The sequence below is a fragment of the Pleurodeles waltl genome, chromosome 8 (genome assembly GCF_031143425.1).
Source record: "Pleurodeles waltl isolate 20211129_DDA chromosome 8, aPleWal1.hap1.20221129, whole genome shotgun sequence".
Taxonomy (NCBI): Eukaryota; Metazoa; Chordata; class Amphibia; order Caudata; family Salamandridae; genus Pleurodeles; species Pleurodeles waltl.
The window spans coordinates 1,298,016,993-1,298,038,200 of NC_090447.1; positions in this window are offsets into that span (position 1 = coordinate 1,298,016,993).

Here is a 21,208-nt window from a genome sequence, read left to right on the forward strand (position 1 = left end):
GCCTTTCTTAAATAGCTAATTTTAAGAGATCGCTATTTAAGAAATGCAAAATGGTATGTATGATTTTTGCGATTCGGTAATAGCGATTTCTTAAAATTCGCAAATGCTATTACCGAATCGCAAATAGAGAATCCAACCCCATTCACACTTATGGGCCTGTTGCAAATGTTTTTACATTTCCCAAATTGCAAATTCCAGTTAGGAATTTGCTGATTTGGAAATGCAAATTCCAGGGTGCTGGGGGCCTAAGGCCCCCTCTGCTGCACCCCAAAAATATTTTTACAGACACGTGAAGCTCACACGCATGTGTGTGCTACATGTCAGTTTTAAAAATGCATTTATGTTGCATTTAAATAATTGCCACATGGTTACCACCAAACTTTAATTTGTGGTAATTGTATTTCCTAAATGCCCAATTCGCATTTAGGAAATGCTTGATACATGTACTTTGGAAATCGCAAATAGGAATTCTCTATTTGCAATTTCCAATTCAGAGAATCTCAATTTGCGATTCTCTAAATGGGTCGCAATTTTAAGGAATCGCTATTTTAGCGATTCCTTACAATTGCACTGTGAATGCCTTTCATACATTGTGAAAGGCATTTTTGCATTCGCAAACGGCTGAATTTTGCAATTCGCACCATTTGCGAATGCAAAAAAGCTTGAGACATCTGGCCCTAAGAGTTGTACTCCATAGAAAACAATGGAAATGTTGATTTTACACAAAGTACCTGGTTTGCCTCAAAAATAAAGCCACACAGGTGAGCATGCGTCAGAAAAGTCAGCGAAGCATTGATTACTTACTCGCACGTGAGGCCATGCATCATTTTCTTCTCTGGTCGGGTAGGTGATGCGTTGAATTTCAGATGGGGCACCTTGGATATGCACAAGTTCATGATGACTTTGACACCCAGGGACAATGTGTGAGAAATTCGGTCACCACGCTGCGTGGGGTTTGTGTCGTTATCAGCACCCACAAGCGGGTTTTGCTTTGTTTCTCCAGCCGCGATGCGTTGATCTCCTAGCCGCGATGCAGGTGGGGTGGCGATTTCAGCCACAAAGTGGGTAGAGTGTCTTTTATCAGCTACGTTGCAGATGGTGCATCGGAAATTTCCCCGCACTGCGTTCTGTGTGTGGATTTCAGCTCTTGTTCTGCCAGCTTCACCTTTCAAGTGCCCAGGGACTGGATAGGACACCACTTAGCAGGGCAGGAGTCTCAGCAGAGTCCAGGTTCTGTCAGAGGAAGTCTTTGATGGCCCTGAGACTTCAAAGTCCTTGGAGAATCTTCTTCAAGCAGGAATGCACAACAAAGTCCAGTTTTGTCCCCTTTCACAGGCAGTGGCAGCAACTGCAGGATAGCCCAACAAAGCACAGTCACAGGCAGGAGCAGCACTTCTTCTCAGCTCTTCAGCTCTTCTCCTTGGCTTAGGTTCCTCTTGGTTCCAGAAGTGATCTAGAGTCTGGGGTTTTGGGTCCACTACTTATACCCATTTTTCTGCCTTTGAAGTAGGCAAACTTCAAAGGAAAGTCTCTGTTGTTCACAAGATCCTGCTTTGCCCAAGCCACGCTCCAGAAACACACCAGGGGGTTGGAGACTGCATTGTGAGAGGGCAGGCACAGCCCATTCAGGTGTAAGTGACCACTCCACCCACTACTCCAGCTCAGATGGCTCATCAGGATATGCAGGATACACTCTGGCTCCCTTTGTGTCACTGTCTAGAGGCGATTCACAAACAGCCCAACTGTCAGTCTGACCCACAAACATCCACAAACCACAAAAAGGCAGAGTCACAGTGTGGTTAAACCGACTTCACTAAAAGATGTACTTTTAAATTGTGAGTTCAGAGACACCAAACTCCACATTTCTATCTGCTCTCAAAGGTAATGTGTACTTTAAAAAAATTTAAAGGCAGCCCCCACGTTAATCTATGCGAGAGATATGCCTTGCACAGTGAAAACCGAATTTGGCAGTATTTCACTGTTAGGACATGTAAAACATATCAGTACATGTTCCACCTTTAACATACACCTCACCCTGCCCATGGGGCTACCTAGCGCTACCTTAGGGGTACCTTACATGTATAAAAAGGGAAGGTTTGGGCCTGGCAAGTGGGTACCCTTGCCAGGTCGAACTGGCAGTGTAAAACTGCACACACAGACAATGCAGTGGCAGGTCTGAGATATGTTTACAGGGCTACTCATGTGGGTGGCACAATCAGTGGTGCAGGCCCACTAGTAGCATTTGATTTACAGGCCCTGAGCACCTCTAGTGCACTTTACTAGGGACTTATTAGTAAATCAAATATGCCAATCATGGAAAAAACAATCAACAATACCATTTACACAGAGAGCATATGCCCTTTAGCACTGGTTAGCAGTGGTAAGGTTCCCAGAGTCCTAAAGCCAACAAAACAGGTCAGAAAAAATAAGGAGGAAGGAGGCAAAAAGATTGGGGATGACCCTGCAAAAAGGGCCAGGTCCAACAATCCTCAAGACCTGGCTGTTCGAATAAGCTTCTGGGACATGCAATCGCCTGGATACCCTCACGTATCGGGTGATTAGCTGCGCTTTATAAATCCTGATTGATTGCTGCCCTATGCCACCTCGGGATGCAGACACCATTTGCGATCTATTAGGCGCCGCCAGTTGAGCTCAATTGCTCTGACAAGTGAGGATCCCGCCAGGTAGTTCATAATCAGAGAGATGCCCTGATGCTCCATCCACATCACATTCTAAAGAAGCAGAGCATAGGACCCACTCTGTCCTGCTTGTTTTATTACCACATGGAAGTTATGTTTTCCATGAGGATCTGTACCAGCCTTCCCATGATGGATGACAGAAAGTTCTTCAGCAGCAGACTAATTGCCCAACCAACTCCAAATGATGCCAGATTTCCCCTCAAGACCAGGGACCTCTGATCTTCGCTTCCCTCAGATGACCTCCCCAACCCAGAAGTAACGCATCTGTCACCATCATCAGCTCTAGCTGGGAAAGAGAAATGGGTATGGTGCTGGTCCAATTCGATTGAGCAGTTACCACTGCAGATTGTGTACTGTTATCTCCGGAACCTGAATGGCATCTGACAGGTTGTCCTGGTACTGGGCCCACTGGGATGTCAGATTCCACTGTGAAGCCTGTTTATGCCACCTGCCATAGTCGACAAACAGGATGAAGGAGACTATCAGTCCGGGAAACCTCAGACAAGCTCTCACCGAAATCCACGAACAAGGCTAAAACATCAGGTCATAACCTGAATGTCCTGGTCTTGTTGCAACCAAGAGACCATCCCAAAATGAACCATAGTCAGGACAGCTACGATGAAGGGGGGCCTTTATGAAGGAGTCAAGTGTGAATTCAGTTAGTTGATCATGAACATCAACATTGTCAGGAGGTTTGTCCTTGTCAATCAAGCAATCAGCATTTGTATAGCACAGCACTGTCACCCCTTGGGGTATCTGGGCTCTAAGGGTGGCAAGTCCCAGTCGAAAAGCCAGGTCTTGATTTTCTTTATGATGTTTGCCAGTGAGAGTGCTGTTGTTCCAGGTCTCCAGGTCTTGGCAATGATATAGGAGAAGGAGCAGCTCCCACTGCAGCTGCAACAGATGAGGGCGGTGTGCGTGAGGGTAAGAGAAGAGCAGCACAGGTGTCCTGTGGGTTGATAGAAGTTCAGTCGATGGTTGATGTAAGACAGTCCTTAAGTGTGTAGAGCTTTGTAGGCATGCATGAGGATCTTGAACTGGCATCTCTTCTGGATGGGGAGCCAGTGGAGGTTTCTGAGGTGGGGGGGGGTGATGTGGGTCCATTTGGGGAGGTCCAGGATGAATCTGGCGGCCGCCTTTCCCATAGTCTGGAGTCTTTTGAGGAGCTAGTAGGAGATACCTGCATAGAAAGCGTTGCCCTAGTGACGAGGGCCTGGGTGAAGGTTTTTCTGGTGTTGACTGGGATCCATTCTGCGGAGCATGCAAAGGCTGTGGAAGCAGGAGGGGGCAACTGTGTTGGCTTGTTGTTTCATGGTCAGTTTGTTGCTGAAGTTGATGCTTAGGCCGCATGCATGGTCTGTAGGTATGGGAATTTGTCAGAGTTCTACTGGCCACCAGCTTTGGTCCCAAGTGGAGGTGCTCTTCCCAAAGATCAGTACCTCTGTCTTGTCGGAGTTGAGTGTGAGGCAGTTGTTTCCTATCCAGTTGGCTAGGTTGGTCATGGTATTGCGGAAGTTGGTTTTGGTGTTGGAGGGGTCCTCTGTAAACAATAGGATTAGGATAGTGTTGTCAGTGTAGGAGATTATGTTGAGTCTGTGAGTTCTGACATGTCTGCGATGGAGTTCATGTAGGTGTTGAACAGGGTGGGGCTGAGGGAAGATCCTTGGGATATGCTGCATATGATGTCCTAGGGTTCAGAGGTAAAGGGAGGTAGCCTGATGCTCTGTGTGTGACCTGTAAGGAAAGAGGCAATCCACTTCCTGGCATTTTTCTATATGCTGATGTTGTAGAGTCTGTCAATGAGGGTGCGGTGGGAGAGGGTGTGAAACACAGCATTTTAACTGCAGTCAAAAAGAGATCTGATGTCTGTGGCAGTGACCAGCGCAGTTTCAGTGCTGTGTTTGGCATGGAAACCTGTTTGTGAGGCATCAAATAGGTTGTTTTGTTCCAGGTGTTTGTTGAGTTGTTGGTTGGTGACTTTTTTGAGTACTCTGGCTGGGTAGGCGAGCAGAGATAATTGTTTAGATCCCTGGGGTCAGAGGAGGGTTTCTTTAGAAGGGGGTCTGATTTTCACATGTTTCCATCTGTCCGGGAAGGCTGCTTTAGAGATGGAGGTGTTGATGATGCTGGTGAGATCGGTGCTGACTGGGATGGTTCTGAGGTTAAAGAGTCATGGGGGCAGGGGGCAGTGGGAGCGCCAGAGTGGATGGGAACCATGATGGCCGTGGTGGTCTGAGTGGTGAGCAGAGACTAGGTGGTGATAATTCAGCTCGTGTGCGTTGGTTGGTTGGGGTAGTTGAGGTTGAAAGACATAGGTAGGTGGGTGAAATTGTTGTAAATGGAGGCAAACTTTGTGTGGAAGTATTCCTAGAAGGAGCCGCAGACTTCTTGGGAGGGGTAGATGATGTTTTCCGTCACTGTCAGGTTGGAGAATTTCTTGGCTGTTTTGAAGAGTTGCTTTGTGTGGTTGGCTGCCCTGTCGATGCGATCTGTGATGGCTGCTTTCTGCGGTTCCTTGATGCGTGGGTGATAGTTGCTGAAGGCTGCTTTATGAGCGGCTTTGTCGGAGGGGTTTCTTGTGGTGCGCCATCGTTTCTCTAGTTGGTAGCAGTTGCGCTTGATGGTTCTATGTTCTGAGGTGTACCAGCTGGTGTGTTTTGAGACTTTGCTAGTTTCAATGGGGTGACTCTGTTGGCGCAGTTGGTGATCCATGTGGAGAAGTTCTGGATGACTTAGCTGAGGTCTGATGACGCTTCGGGTCGGGTGGTTCTGAGGACCTGTGTACACTGTGTCTCAATTACCTTACTCCAGCTGAGGTGGGAGGAGCTGTGATGCTTGGAGATGGCATGCTGAGCGTCGGAGATCATGAAGTGGATGACACCATGGTCAGTCCAGGTGAGTTATGTTGCGTGGCTGAATTTGATTCTGTCGCTGGCAATGAAGATGAAGTCAAGTGTGTGATCCGGGGTGATGGAGCTGGTGTTGTTAGGGTTGTCAACGTGGAAATTGAGGTTGCCAAGTAGGACGTAGTGGTAAGAGTCGATGGCTAGTGGTGCAATGAGGTTGGAGATTGCATCACAGAAAGCCGGTCAGGGTCCCAGGGGTCTATATACAAGGGTGTCTCTTATCATGGTCTTGGTCTGTAGTTGAAAGTTGAGGTGTTCCATGAGAGGCGTGGGGTCGTCATTGGTGATGGTGCATTGGATGTTTCCTTTGAAGATGATGGCAATGCCTCTGCCAAGTTTGTTTGGGTGGCATCAGTGTATCATCTTGTAGCCGTCTGGTGTTACGGTGGCAATGTCTGGATTCAAGGAGGGGTTGAGCCACATTTCGTGATGAAGGCAATGTCAGGGGGAGGGTGGTGATGGTGTCCCAGATTTCCATGGCATGTTTGCAGAGGGATCAGACGATGAGCAGGATGCATTGGAATGATTCCAGGTTGTTTGTGTTCTTATGGGCTGAAGTGGCACAGGATCCAGTGTAGGCTTGGCGGACCTGTGTTGTAGGAGGAGTGGCAGCAGGAGAAGGGTCCTTTGGTTGATTGCATGTGGCAGCTGTTCTTCCGGTGACTAGGGTCCAGGGCCAGGAGCTCAGCTCCTTGGCAGTGTAGTGGCGGATGGCGGGAGGGCCAGGGGTCCTGGGGCTGGGCACAGTCCTGGTACGTATGGGCCCAGACAGGCTTGAATTTGGTGTGCCTTCAACCTACTGGCAGCGCGGCCATGCTGTGGGGCACTGGGAGGCAGAAAATGGCAAGTAGAGGGAAAGGGCGAAAAATAGAAGAAGGAGCAGAAAGGCAAGCCAGGGGTAAACACAAGCAAAGGAGAGAGAAAAGGAGCAGAAAAAATAGCATTAGAGAGAAAATGGAGATGAAAAAAACAAGCAGGAGAGAGAGAAAAGGAGCAGAAAAAAGAGCAGAAGAGAGATAAAAGGAGCAGAAGAGTGAAAAAAGGAGCAGAAAAATAAGTAGAAGTGGTAAAAACAAGCAGAAAAAGAAGCAAAGCAGAGAAGGCACAAACCAAGGCATCAGAGGGTAGCTGTGGGCAAGCTAGAGAGGAGACTGTCATAGGGGGAGCTGGCAAGAGGACCTGCTCCCCATGAGTGACTGTGGTGATGCTGTCTTGAGCAGCCAGTCATCACGGCAGGGCAAGACTGGTATCCTTGACCTCCGAATATGGGCAGCAACCATGGCCTTCATTTACGTGGACACCCGAGGGGCAATGGTATGCTGCAAGGGAACATGGCAAACTGAAAATGCTGGTTGTCTAACTTGAACTGGAAGTAATGTCTGAGGAACTGAAGGACAGGTATAAGAAAAGAGGCGTTCTGCAGGTGTACGGCTACCATCCAATTGCCTGAAACCAGGGCAGATAGAACCTAGACCAGCGTGAGCATTTTGAATTTATCTTACAGAAAGAAGGTATTCACAGAGTAAAGATCTAAGACAGACCGAAGTCTTCCATCCCTTTTTGGGATGAGGAAATAGCGAGAGTAGCAACCATCTCCTATTTCTGAGGATGGAACCCTCTTGATGATTCCTTTGGAATGCAAAACGTGCACATCTTAAAATAGAATATACAGGTGGCCCCCTGAAATTTGCTCTGATCTGGGGGAAGATTCAGGGGTACAGAAACGGTGACTGACCATTTTCAATCCAAGATAAACTCTATCCATAATGAATTCTCCTCTAACTTGCCAAAGAACCCCAGTGCGTCCTCGTCTGATGGCCCAATTTTGCTATCCAGGACTCTTGTGGAGTTCACCCCCTGTTTTGTATCAAACATCTTGTATTAATAAACCCTCACTGAATCCAGTGATGGATTTATTAATACATGAACCCAGAGGGCACCTTAGGAGTGCCCCTGAAAACTACCCTGCTGCTAGTGTGTTGACTGTCTGGTCTAAACCGGCACAGCCAGGCTAGACAGATTTCTGACATCCTGAAATGAGAAAGCACTCTTGGAGACCAGAAACAAAGCCTACTCTGGGCAGAGGTGTTACCACCTCTTCCAGGCAGGATGGACATTCCAGGGCAGGAAGGTTCAAAGGACTAGTCACATTTCTTATGTGACCCAGGTCTCTCCAGATGGCGGAGAAAACCACTCCCCTGTTCTGACCCCACTTCTTGGCGGCAAGACAGGTGGAAAATTAGTAAGAGTAGGAGTTCACCCCATTTTCATGACAGTCAGTAACAAACCTTGTTGAATATATTAAATCTTGTGCCCCTATAGATCCCTTCTCTCCTAGTACCAAGGACAAGAGCTATATATCTTACCATGCTCTTTAACAGCATACGTAAATCTGTGCGCTTCCCAATAGCTTGGAAAAAGGCACTCCTCACCATCAGTAAAGAAATTGTCACTCAACCCTCTCGAAGTTAGTAGGTACTGGTCTATCTCTCGCCTCCCATTACCAGCCAGAACAGTGGAAAAAGCCAGGAGTAATGAAATGTATTCTTTTCTTACTAGTGATCAACTGCTCGATCTCTTTCAGCAGGGTTTCAGAGGTAATCACAGCTCTGAAGCTGCCCTAATTGTAGCAACAGAAGAATTCAGAGTGATAATTGATCATAGCAGTAAAGCTGCACTCATTCTCCTGGACTTGTCGGTGGGGTTCAACACTGTCAAGCATAAGGTACTTCTTGCTCATCTGGAGAGTTTAGTAGTCAGGGATCTGCTCTCACCCTCTCAAGTTATTTTCTTGCAGATAAAGAACAAACGGTTTCTATAAGCAACTATTTATCCAAGCCCTTCTATCTTCCCTGTAGAGTCCCACAAGGATCACTGGATGTTCCAACCGCACCGATGATGTCAGTATTGGCTTTGACAAGGGAAGAAACCAATACAGGTAATTACACTAGGATGGATTTCTTAATTGGGGCAAGTAACGAGCCAGCAATAGACTTGAAGCGGGTCAGTCATTTTTGCTAATGGTAACCTGAATGATGGCCCATGCAATTCGATGTGGCCCAAAAGTACACCAGAAGGGGCCAGAAGAGTAGAAAACATCTGCAACATAGACTCCTTAAAGGCTTTGATCAGTTGCGGCATCTGCGATGGCCCAGGGACTTCACAGTGTACCAGGACCAATGAAGGAATTGGCTTCGCATTTGGTGATCCAAAGGGAGACTGATTGCAATCTTCACACCTGCAACTTCACTTCAAATCAAGAGTAGCAAGAAGGGGTTCAGTCCCTCTTTGCATACTTGTATTTATATATTTATGTTTGGCCTTTGACTTACTTGAGGTCTTTGACAATGAAGTGGACTTTGGGAGCAGGTCTGTGTCCGCAACGTGGCCCATCATTTAGATTTACTCAGGGCCCGCAACTTCCTGTGTTAGTCAATGTACAGTGTTCACTTCCCATTTTTGGATCACCTGCGGGTACATGAGGGCACACTTGTCACAAGATTTTGAATTGTGCCCACAGTCCAAACACCACAGACATACTTCGGGCAGGTCTGTTTCTGACAGTCTCAGCAAAGTTTGAAGCCTGTAGTTTTAGGAGGTGACATCATTCCCTATCACAGTGGATGTTGTTTAGAAGACTTCAGGAGACCAGTAAAGATGGGAGTAGTGCTGGATGGTGTAGAAAGAAAGAAACTGACATCAGCACACATGACTGGAGCTTGTATGTGGCCCCACTCTGTCATTTTCTGGAAAGTATAGAACTAGTGTGGAGCTGTGCTCCACCACCTAGCTTTGTGCAAGAGCACTGCTGAAAAGTTTACAGATACAGTCTGGCATCTGAATAATGTTCTAAAGGTGAAATGCGGTTAGAAGTATCCATCCAAAAATATATTAAAAAGTGTCACAGCTGCCGCGGCTTTCTACAGACATAACACCAGTGAAGTCATGCCCTGCGGAGGTAGTGTCCCTGCACGCAGGATGCAGTTTAGTTGTTGTGGTCACCTCCTGTGCATCAGAACCCTACCCCCACAAGTCTCTGCTACTTGAGGCTATGGTTCTGGGCCACAGCAGATTACAAAAGTAACGCCTGAGCCTCTCACAGTGCCTGCTGTTTGCTATCACTGACTGTAGGATGCCAGATCTCTAATGGTACACTAAAAAGAAGTATACTGTGCAGAGAGTCTAGTGGATCCCCATTTAGTTGACAGAGTCAAATGTAGAGTTGGAGTGCAAAGTATTTCTGTACTCACAGAGGCAACAAATAAGATGTAGGGTCCAAAGGTCCAAATTACTACCAGCAGTTTGCCAGGAACTACCTGAATTCCACCGGCAGCAGAGTGCTGGTGAGTGCTGGTGATGTTGTAGCTGGGAATGCTACGGTGGAAGGGGGTAACCTCTAAACAGGTCACAAAGAGGGACTTGGGGACAAGTCCAGTGCTCCCAAATGGAAGCTCAGTTCGCAAGGGCCTTAGAGGAAGGGGCACAGCCGATTCTTCAGGATCCGGACTGGGGGCTCAGATGCAGAGAGGATAGGGTGGCTGGGCTCTGTGCGCAAAGATGATCCTTGTGGTTTGGGGCTGTCAGCTGGCAGGGGAAAAATCAAGATTGCTGGGCCATTCACAAAGAGGGTCTCAGTGGTTCTGGCACCCCTCAACGGCTGCTTGGTCCTGGTGCAGTGGGAATCCGTAATGGGCTCTCACTGTTGGTGCGTGGGGCGGGGCATTTAGTACGGTGCTGCACAACTCCGTTTGGTCCTGGTGTAGTCACACTCAGTGGGAAGACAGTCCTTGTCCTCCAGAGCATGGGTACTTCTTCCTGGTCATCTGCGGAGCCGGTCGGGCCAGGATGCTGCAAGACGGTGGACCCGCAGTGGACCAGACTCTGCTTTTGGGAGCCTGCAGACTGCAGGGAAGATGCTCTTCTAATCCAAGGGAGACTGATGGCAATTTGTGAAATGCTGGCAGGCTACCCAAGCCTTTGGCAGTTCTCCAGTCTGGGTTAGCAGGAACCCAGTGCATATCAGATTTCAGGCAAAAAGTAGGGGCTAACGATGCCAAAAAGCATGATTCCCCCCCCCCCAAATGAAAGGATAAGACTAACCTTTCCCTAGAGAGTCTTCATTTTCTAAGTGGAAGAACCTGGAAAGGCCATCTGCATTTGCAGGGAAGTAGCTCCTCTTATTCAAGGGAGACTGATGGCAATTTGTGAGATGCTGGCAGGCTAGCCAAGCCTTTGGTAGTTCTCCAGTCATTGCAGGGCGAGTCACTCTGTTGCGATTGATGAGAGAGGTGTGGGAAGGCAGGGTTTCATGCCCATAAGTCCACAGCTCTTCTACTGTTCTCATCAGGCAGTAACTCTTCTTAGACCTTCTTCTCTTGCTCCATCAAATCTGAGCTTTTGGATTCAGGGGTGCCACCTAAATACTAATTTTAGGGGCGTTAATGGGAGTGCCAGGTAGCAGCAAATGGAATGCCTACTTTTAGAGTGACTACACCCTTTATATGACCACTTCCACTGGGTAGTGGGCATAACCCTACCCCTAGAATGATAATTCCATCCAAAAAAAGATGGTGGAGTTTGAAAAAGTAGTGTCCACATCCGCTGGTCTACCTTAAGGGTGGGACTGGCATGAAGTGGACACACCTCCTACTCTTACTAATTTTCCCACCTGTCTTGCCGCCAAGAAGTGGGGTCAGAACAGGGGAGTGGTCTTCTCCGCCATTAGGGGAGAGACCTGGGTCACATAACAAAGATGGCTAGTCCTTTGAAGCTTCCCGCCCTGGAATGTCCATCCTGCCTGGAAAAGGTGGTAACACCTCTGCCCAGAGCAGGCTTTGTTTCTGGTCTCCAAAAGTGCTTTCTCACCTCAGGAAGTCGGAAATCTGTCTAGCCTGGCTGTGCTGGTTTATATCAGTCAGTCAACATACCAGCAGCTGGGTAGTTTTCAGGGGCATCCCTAAGGTGCCCCCTGGGTGCATATTAATAAATCCATCACTGGATTCAGTGAGGGTTTATTAATACAAGATGTTTGAGACCAAACAGCCCTATGTTCAGAGAAGCCATCATGTAGTTGGTGAACTCCTATTGACCAGTATTTAGCATATGTATGTAAAATGACTTCCATACCCACATACTATGTCTAAGGAGCCACAAAAACATAGCAGGGATGTCCTTACATGTGATATAATGCACCCTGCCTTAGGGCTGTAGGCCTGCTGTAGAGGTGACTTACACATATCACCTGCAGTGTTAGAGGACCTGGTACACAGGAATGTGTGACAGGTCACGTTTTCACTTTTGACTGCAACAAGACACGCAGCCTTCGATGCCAGCACTGTGTGCGTTTGGTGAGAGGTCCCTGAGGGTGGTACAAGTCGTGCTGCAGCCTTTAGGGACCTTCCTCAGCACATCAGACCCAAAATGCAGGGGTTGCATTTACTAGGGACTTGCAGAGAGTGCTAAAGGTTGTGCCAATTGGGAGAAACAACTATACAATTTAGGGAAAGAGATCTGGCACTGGTGACCTGGTTAGCAGGAACCCAGTGCATATCAGATTTCAGGCAAAAAGTCGGGGCTAACGATACCAAAAAGTATGATCCCCCCCCCCAAACGAAAGGATAAGACTAACCTTTCCTAGCTGGAAAGGCCATCTGCATTTGGCGTGGTCAGTCCCAGGTCGGTATTCCACCGTGAAGCCTATTCCTTGTAAGGGGATGGACACCTCAACAGTTTGCGATTTTCACCTTTCATTTGCATGAGCCATGTGAGAAGCCTGTGGTCAGTTTGAACAATGAAGTGAGAACCAAACAAGTACGGCCTCCGCTTCTTCAGGGACCAGACTACAGCAAAGGCTTCTCTCTATCGAACTACAACGCTGCTCTCTGGGGAGTAACCTCCTGCTAATGAAAGCAACAGGTTGGTCATGGCCATAATCATTGACAGCTCACTGCCTAGTTCACTTTCTTTGGCATCTTCTTGGAGGTAAGTTCTGTGAGAGGTGCCACAATGGTGCCATACCCCTTCACAAACCTCTTGTAGTACCCAATCAAGCCAAGGAATGCCCTGACTTGCGTCTGTGTGGTTGGAGCTTCCCAGTCCAGAACTGTCTGGATCTTGGGTTTCAGTGGTTGAACTTTGCCTCCGCTCACAAGGTGTTCTAAGTAGAAACCGTGCTTTGCCCAATATGGGACTTGCTTGCCTTGATAGTAAGGCCTGAACTGTTCGTAGCCTCCAGACCCTTCCCCAGGTGATTCGGGTGATCCTGCCAGGTGGAGCTAAAGCCAGCAATATCATCAGGATAAGCTGCACTAAAGTCTGTCTTCCAAACCAGCCAGGACTTTATTCATTAGCCTTTAGAAGGTGGCAGGGGCATTCCGTAATCCAAAAGTCATAACAGCAAACTTATAATGCCCATCTGGAGTCAAGAAGGCTGATTTCTCTTTTGTTCCAGGGGTCAGACCTATCTGCCAGTACCCTGATGTAAGATCGCAAGTACTGAGATATTTGGCTGCCCCTAACCTGTCAATTAGTTCATCAGCCCTAGGAACTGGGTGTGTATCCATTTTGGTTATAGCATTGAGGCCCCTATAATCCACACAAAACCTAATTTTCCTCTTTCAACCCTGGGGGTGAAGTTTGAGAACTAAGTCAACTGGGCGTGCCCAGGGGCTCTCAGAGTGCTCAATGACTCCCAATTCCAGCATTTGCATACTTCAGCTCTGATGCTCTCTTTGACATGATCATACTGCCTGTAGATTTTATTTTTAACAGGTAGGCTGTCCTCAGTGTCCTCTTCATGTTTACACTAGGTAGTATGACTAGGGGTCAAAGAAAGAGCTCTGTATGTAAGACTTGCCTGCAGTCAGTCTGCTGTTGGTCAGTGAGGGTGTCTGAAAAGACTACTCCATCTTTAGGGATATTGGAGAGGGGATCAGGAAGAGGTTCACTATCTGCTTCCTGTCCCTCATCAATGACCTTGAGCATGGCCATCTCAGCCCTGTCATGATAGGGTTTAAGGTAACTCACATGGATGACCCTCTTGGGGATCCTCCAAGAGCCAAAGTCCACCAGGTAGGTGACTTCTTCTTTTCTTTCTAGGACAGGGTAGGACCCACTCCATTAGTCCTGGAGGGCCCTCAGAGCCACAGGCTCCAAAACCCACACCTTCTGCCCTGGTTGGAACTCCAGCAATGCAGCCTTTTGGTCATACCAGTGATTCAGGAGCTCTTGGCTGGTCTCAAAGTTTGTGGATGTGTTTTCCATGTACTCAGCCATTAGAGAGCACAGGCCAAACACATAGTCCACAATATCTTGCTTAGATTCTCTGAGAGGCCTCTCCCATCCTTCCCTCATAAGACATAATAGTCCCCTCACAGGGTACTCAAACAGAAGTTCAAAGGGAAAAACCCTACTCCCTTCTGTGGCACTACCCTCTAAGCAAAAAGCAGGCATGGAAGTAAGACATCCCATCTATTTCTGAGCTTTTCAGGGAGTCCACCAATCATACCTTTCAATGGCTTGTTGAATCTTTCAACAACGCCATAAGACTGTGGGTGATATGCAATAGTGAACTTGTAAGTCACTCCACATTCAGCCGACATTTGTTTTAGGTAACCAGACATGAAGTTTGTACCTCTGTCAAACACCACCTTCTTTGGAAAGCCCACTCTGGTAAAGATACCAATGAGGGCCCTAGCTGCTGCAGGGGCAGTAGTAGTCCTCAGGGGAATTGCTTCAGAATACCTAGTTGCATGATCCACTACAACCCATATACATTTTTCCTGATGCAGTTGGAGGGTCAGGGGGACAAACAATGTCAATCCCTACCCTCACAAAAGGAACCCCAACCACTGGTAGTGGAATTAAGGGGACCTTTGGGTGGCTGCCCTTCTTGCCACTGGTTTGACAGGTGGCACAGGAGTTACAAAATTCCTTCACCTTCTGGGACATACCTGGCCCGTAGAAGTAGTTCACCAACCTACTCCAAATGTTAGCCTGGCCAAGATGCCAAGCGAGGGCGATGTCTTGGGCCAGTCTGAGAAAGAATTCCCTAATCTGCTGAGGTACTACCACTCTCCTAGTGGCACCAGGTTTGGGGTCTCTGGCCGCAGGGTACAGGAGTCAGTCCTCCCAATTGGTCCTGTGGTAGCCACTGACATCTCCCTTTTCCAGATCAGCAGCTTGCTGTCTCAGGCATTCAACAGTGTGACAGGTCCTCTGCCCCTGGCACAGATCTTATCTAGAGAGTCCCCCTGGGCCCAAGAGATTTGCCATGTAAGGTCCAGGTTCCTGGGGCTCAGTTCCCTCTGGGGAGTACAGGTCTTCTCCCTGAGTAGAGGAGATCTGATCTGGTATCTGTTTAGATGCTGTTTTCCCAGACGTCTTGCCCTTTCTCTTGGTAGGTGGGCATTTATCCCAGGCTCCAACTTTACTTTTTCACCCTGAGCTATGCACTGTGCTTGTGTTTTGACACATACCCATTCAGGTGTACTCAGCATAGCTGCATGGGTTTTTCTGACGACCTCAGCCCATGCTGAGGACTCCAGAACATTGCCTAGCAAACATTGTACAGGAATTGCCAATAACCCCTTCCCATTCTAAAGATACCATCTGTGGTGGGCTAGTTCACGAAAAACCTCCCCCTGCTCTCTTTCAGCCAGTTCACTAACTCTTGTACAAGAAATAAAAAAATTGAGAAATGTAGTTGTAACGGGTTCTTTATCTCCGAGTAGGATAGATATTGGAATAATTCGATAGGCGCAGTTGAGGGGGTTGAAATGATTTATTTATTCGTTGTCAAGGTTGGGTTTTCTTTTGTCTCTGTTTGTTCCAGAGGTTTAACTTCCTGTTTTGTTCATCCAGTATCCCTTTCTCCTTCTCAGGCTCCGTTCGGGTTCCCACTGTGGTCCGGTCCTGATTTGAAGGGATTCCTGTCTGGTCTTGCGTGGAAGTAGCAGAGGGTCTCCCAAAATAAAGACAGAACGAGAAATAGGTAAGTGTAGAGGTAAGTAAAGTTATAGCGGGTTAATAGGGGTGAGGGTAAGTGCAGGTGGTTGGGGTGAGGTAACTGTTCACTTGGTGTGCATCACCTTCCCCTGTGATGTCTAGGTTTCTTTCTCTCTCTCTTTCCGCTCTTGTTTTTTTTTGTGAGGTTAAGAGGGGGGGGCGGTTCCTGCGGATATTCCCCGACTTAAAGAGTTTCTCCCTCTCGACAGGACCTTCCTTTCTCCCTCCCAGCAATCCCCCTTTTAGCCCCTACTGCCCGTAACCACTGAGGCAGGAAGTCCCAGTTCTGGTACGAACGTACCTGTAGGGGCCACGCCCCTCCGGGGACACGGCCGGCTGTCTCGCGGTCTCCCGTCTTTGCTTCGGCAGGGCCGGGTTGCGCCCTGGGGTTTTCCTTCGTTCCCTGTGGTTCTTTTCCCGTGTTGGGCTTAGTTTCCTTCGTCGTCAGCTCTCGGCTCTCTCTCTCCGTCGGTCCGGTTCATTCGCGGTCCTCCGTTTCCTGCTTGTCCCCTTCCCCTAGTCCGTCGTCTTTTTCTACTCTCTCGACGCGGCTTCTTCCGGCTACTGTCACGCCCCCGAGGCTTTTGCTCGTGCCCCGGGGGTATGGCCACTCGATCCCGGTAGCCGTATGGGGAGCTGCTTCTGTAGACGCCCGGCTACAGTAGTATTTTAGGGCACTTTCCTTTATTATTCATATTACTTGGGTTTTCTCCTTCCCATTCTTGACAGACAGGAAGAAACAGTGGTGAAAAAAAAACAAAAGAAAACTCAGGAATACTTTTCGTATCTTTGGTTTTTCAATTGTCTTTGTCTGTGTTCTCTGTTATGCGTCTCTTTCTTGATTCTCCTAGTCCTTCATCTGTGTTTTACTGTCTCCTTTCTTGTCTTGTCTTTGTCTTTTAATGGTATCTGATTTTATTTCCTTTCAGACACATCTGGGACCTTTTGGATGTCACTCCGGGGCGTGTGAAAGAAAAAGCAAAAGATATTGTCAGGAATCCCCAAGGTGCCTCCTGCTTTATCTGTCAGCATCCCCAGGGATTAGGGTTAAATCATATCTCTGTTCTTGGTTAAACCTTCATGTTTCTAAGTAAATGTAATGTGCTGTGTTACACAATTGGTTTTATCAATGCTTGTTTTACCAATGCTTGTTTGCTAATGTGAGCAGGTGTAGACATGTGCTTCTAATTGGGTGTGGTGTAGACATGTGCTTCTAATTGGGTGTGGTGACTCATCCACATGTGGAAACTCAACTGCTTTCCTGATTGGCTATAAATAGCAGAGTGAAGCATGCCTCCCTACTTGGCTTTGTTTTGCTTCCTGATCTCAGCATCTGATTTGGCAGTCCAGCCCCTGCTGTCACCCTCGTATTCAGGACTTTTGAGGCAATTCTTTTCTTCGTTCCTGTACCGGCTGACACCAGGCATTCTTCCAGCACTCCGGAAAAGACTGCAGCTAAGTGAGTAGTTTTCTCCAGGGAGTTTGTTCTTTGAGCGCTGCCCTTTCCTAAAACAGCTGGTGTATTTCAGACCTTGTATTTTGGCAGAGTGCTTATCTTGAAGAGACAAATGCATTTCTAAACATTCTACATTATTATTGTAGTTACTTGCCTAAATGTGCTTCGGGAAATCTGCTTGAGCTCAAGTACTACAAAAAGTGACAGTGCAATTTTAAAAGAGCATTTACATGACTTTTCTTTCTTTAGTAGCATAACTCTTGGATTTAAATTGTGTCATTCATGCCTGTGTTTCAGGTTTGAGGAATTTGCGTTTGAAGGGTTTTTCAAACACACACTGAAACCAAACCAAACTGTGCCACCCTAACTGTTTAAACCCAGAGTAGACATTTGTATTTCTTGGATTGTTTTTGTTCCTTTTAGTTTAACCCTATGCATGCAGGAAAGTTATATGTGATATAATTAATGGCCTTGTTTGTCTTTCTTGTGCATGATAAGTGCCACCACAGTTCTAATTGTATTGGCAACAATGAATCTCTGTGAAGCCAGCCCTAGTGTTGCAGTACTTATTGATATGGCACTCAGTTTGGGTTTTTGGTAATGCAGTGTTTGTAATTGTGCCAACAATTAGTATTATCCAAGAAACGTGCTGGAGCATCCCGGTGTTCTTCTACCGTTCCCGTCCCCATATCAGAAAGAGAGATTCAGTTTCAAGGAAGTTCAGTGCACTATCTCTACTATCACTCTGTCAACAACAACCTGCCCCCAAAGACACAGTGGGGGTTATTCTAACTTTGGAGGAGGTGTTAATCCGTCCCAAAAGTGACGGAAAAGTGACGGATTTACCACCAGCCGTATTACGAGTCCATTATATCCTATGGAACTCGTAATACGGCTGGAGGTATATCCGTCACTTTACCGTCACTTTTGGGACGGATTAACACTCCTCCAAAGTTAGAATAACCCCCAGTGTGCCTGGCTGGACCGGCAAGACGTGGCAGTGTTTTGTCTCTTTCTCTTCCACTCCCCCTTTCCTTTTGGGACACCTGCTGAGTTTTATGTATCCACCAGGAAGTGCCGAGAGGTGTTCCAGGAGGTCAGGGGCATACCATCGCCCCTGCAGACATTCTGGGGGTCATTCTGACCCTGGCGGTCCGAGACCACCAGGGCAAAAATGACTGAAAGCACCGCCAACAGGCTGGTGGTGCTTTCACCCCTATTCTTGGTCGCACCGCCGGGGCCGGCGGTTTTCCGCCGTTTATGCCCCGGCGGTGATAATCCGCCAGGGCAGCGCTGCAAGCAGCGCTGCCCTGGGGATTATGACCCCCTTACCGCCAGCCTGTTTCTGGCGGTTTTCACCGCCAGGAAGAGGCTGGCGGTAAGGGGTGTCCAGGGGCCCCCTAACAGGGCCCCGGCCAGCTTTTCACTGTCTGCATAGCAGACAGTGAAAAGCGCGACGGGTGCAACTGCACCCGTCGCACAGCCGCAACACCGCCGGCTCCATTAGGAGCCGGCTCCTGTGTTGCGGCCTCATTCCCGCTGGGCTGGCGGGCGCTAACTTGGTTAGCGCCCACCGGCCCAGCAGGAATGTCAGAATGGGGGCCGCGGAAGTGCGGCCGCATTGGCGGCCGCATGGCGGTAGCCGCCCGCCAAGGTCGGAATGACCCCCTCTTCTTTTCAGGTGAGTGGCCCCGTCTCGACAGATATAGGAAAAGAAGGTAAGTCGGGGGGATTTCAATCTTTATTTCTTTAGAGTAAAGGGTTTCTGGGGGGGGTGAGGGAATAAGTGAAAAGAAACTGTGCACTCTCTGTGTTCCGCTTATTCTTTTTATATTGTGCCCTCTCTTTTTTTTCTTTCTCTTTTTGTTTCCAAGTGACTTAGTGTGAGGGTGACAGAAAAAAGGAAGGAAAAGAAGGAAAAGAGAGAATAAGAAAAAAAAGTCTTACCCGTAGGCCCCAATTGTGCGGAGGTTTTAAGGGGTTTCGTAACCCCGTTACACTCGCCCTCTCTTGAACAGGGCTGTTCGAGTCCCTAGTCGAAGGGATGTTGTGAGAGGAAATCCGCCGGTATCATTTGGGAGCCTGGGGAATGTCGTACCTGGAACACAAAAGGTTGCAGGGCCATAAACCAGCACAATATCTGGGAATTAGTGTCCTTATGTTGTGTCAACCACGTTAAAGGGGCATGGTCTGTAACCAAGGTAAATGGGTGACCTAATAAGTAATACTGTAGGCTCTCTACAGCCCACTTGATAGCTAAGCATTCTTTTTCTATGGTCAGATAGTGTCTTTCTCTTGGTAACAACTCTCTACTAATAAACACTATTGAATGTGCTATAGCCTCATCATCTTCCTGTGACAATTCCGTGGTAAACAAAAGGGTTTCTTAAAAACAGAGCAGTGGAGCACAGGTTTCTGTGTTAGAAAACATTTTAAAATGTTATAGCTCTCCTTTTGGAAAGGTGTTAATTCGCTAAACTTCTTTGATTGTCCCTTTTTTAGGAAATTGGTCAATGGAGCTGCCAGCATAGAATAATTTGGAATAAACCGACGATAATACCCCACTAATCCTAGAAAAGATTGTACCTCTTTTTTTGTTTTCAGGGGTGGTAGGTTCATGATGGCGTCCACTTTATCAACTTGTGGTCTTATATGCCCTCTCTATATATCAGTGGTTCCCAACATTTGACTTCTTAGGACCCCCACTTTTTCATTACTATGACCTGGGAACCCCCACTGAATCATTATTGGAATCCGGGGACCCCCCACTAAGTCATTACTGAAAGCTGGGGACCTAATCTGTCTATATTATTTACATTTCTAAGCAGTGGCAGACCCCCTAAGGAGGCTTCGCAGACCCCCAGGGGTCCCCAGACCACAGGTTGGGAACCACTGCTCTATACTGTAACCGAGGTAGCCAATAGAATCCCTCGCTAGTTTATATGTCTCTGGGTTGGCTGTTAACCCTCCTTCGAGTAGTGTATGAAATATATTTGATGAATGGAATAGGTGCTGATCCCAAGCTTCACTGAATATGACTATGTCATCTAAGTATGCAGCAGCATAATCCATGTGGGATCTTAATATTCTGTCCATTAATCGTTGAAATGTATCTGGCGCTCCATGTAAACCAAAGGGTAGTATGGTAAAATGATGAAGTCCTGAAGGGGTGGAAAAAAGCATTTTTTTCTTTTGCCTGAGGGTTTAAAGGCATCTGCCAGTATCCTTTGGTGAGGTCTAATGTAGACAGATATTGGGCTTTCCCTAATTTTTCGATTAGTTCATCTACTCTAGGGATTGGATAAGTGTCAGAATCTGAGATAGCATTCCGTTGTCTAAAGTCTATCCAAAAACGGATTGTTCCGTTGGGTTTTGGTACTAATACAACCGGAGAGCACCAAGGACTAGTAGACGGCTCAATTATACCTGTGCTTAACATATTTTGCACTTCTTGCTCTACAAGCTTTCTACGGGCCTCTGGTATTCGATATGGCTTTAAGCGAACTATCCTCCCTTCCTTAGTAAAAATATGATGTTGTATTAAAGGAGTTTTTTCTGGTACAGTGGAGAAGACTTTACTATATTGTCGTATAACATTTAGGAGCTGATCTTTTTTTTCACTGGACAGCTCTGGGTTAATGTCTGGTATCGCTTTATTGAGGTCTTCCTTTGGAGGACATAAAGTGATTTCTAGAGGTCATAGATTGTTTACCAACAACACAGGGTCTACAGTAAGATTAGGATTGTCCTCTTCCTCCCACTTCTTCAGAAGGTTGATGTGATATATCTGTGTTTTCTGTGGTGATTTTGATAATTGTAAATGATAGGTGACAGGGCTTACTCTCTCTATCATTTCATACGGTCCTTGCCATCCGGCTAATAATTTATTTTCAGAGCTTGGCAAAAGGACCAAGACCTTTTTGCCCCTATTTAATTCTCGTAATCTTGTGCCTGTATTGTAGTATTTTCTTTGTTTTTCTTGTGCCTCTTCTGGATGTCACCTGACATCTTCCCATATGTTTTGTATATTGTCCTTTAATTGTTGGGTACACTCTAATATATCTCTACTTTCTGTTTCCTTTTCCTCCCATTTTTCTGCAGCCATGTTCAAAAGAGTTCTTGGGTGTCTTCCAAAGACTAAC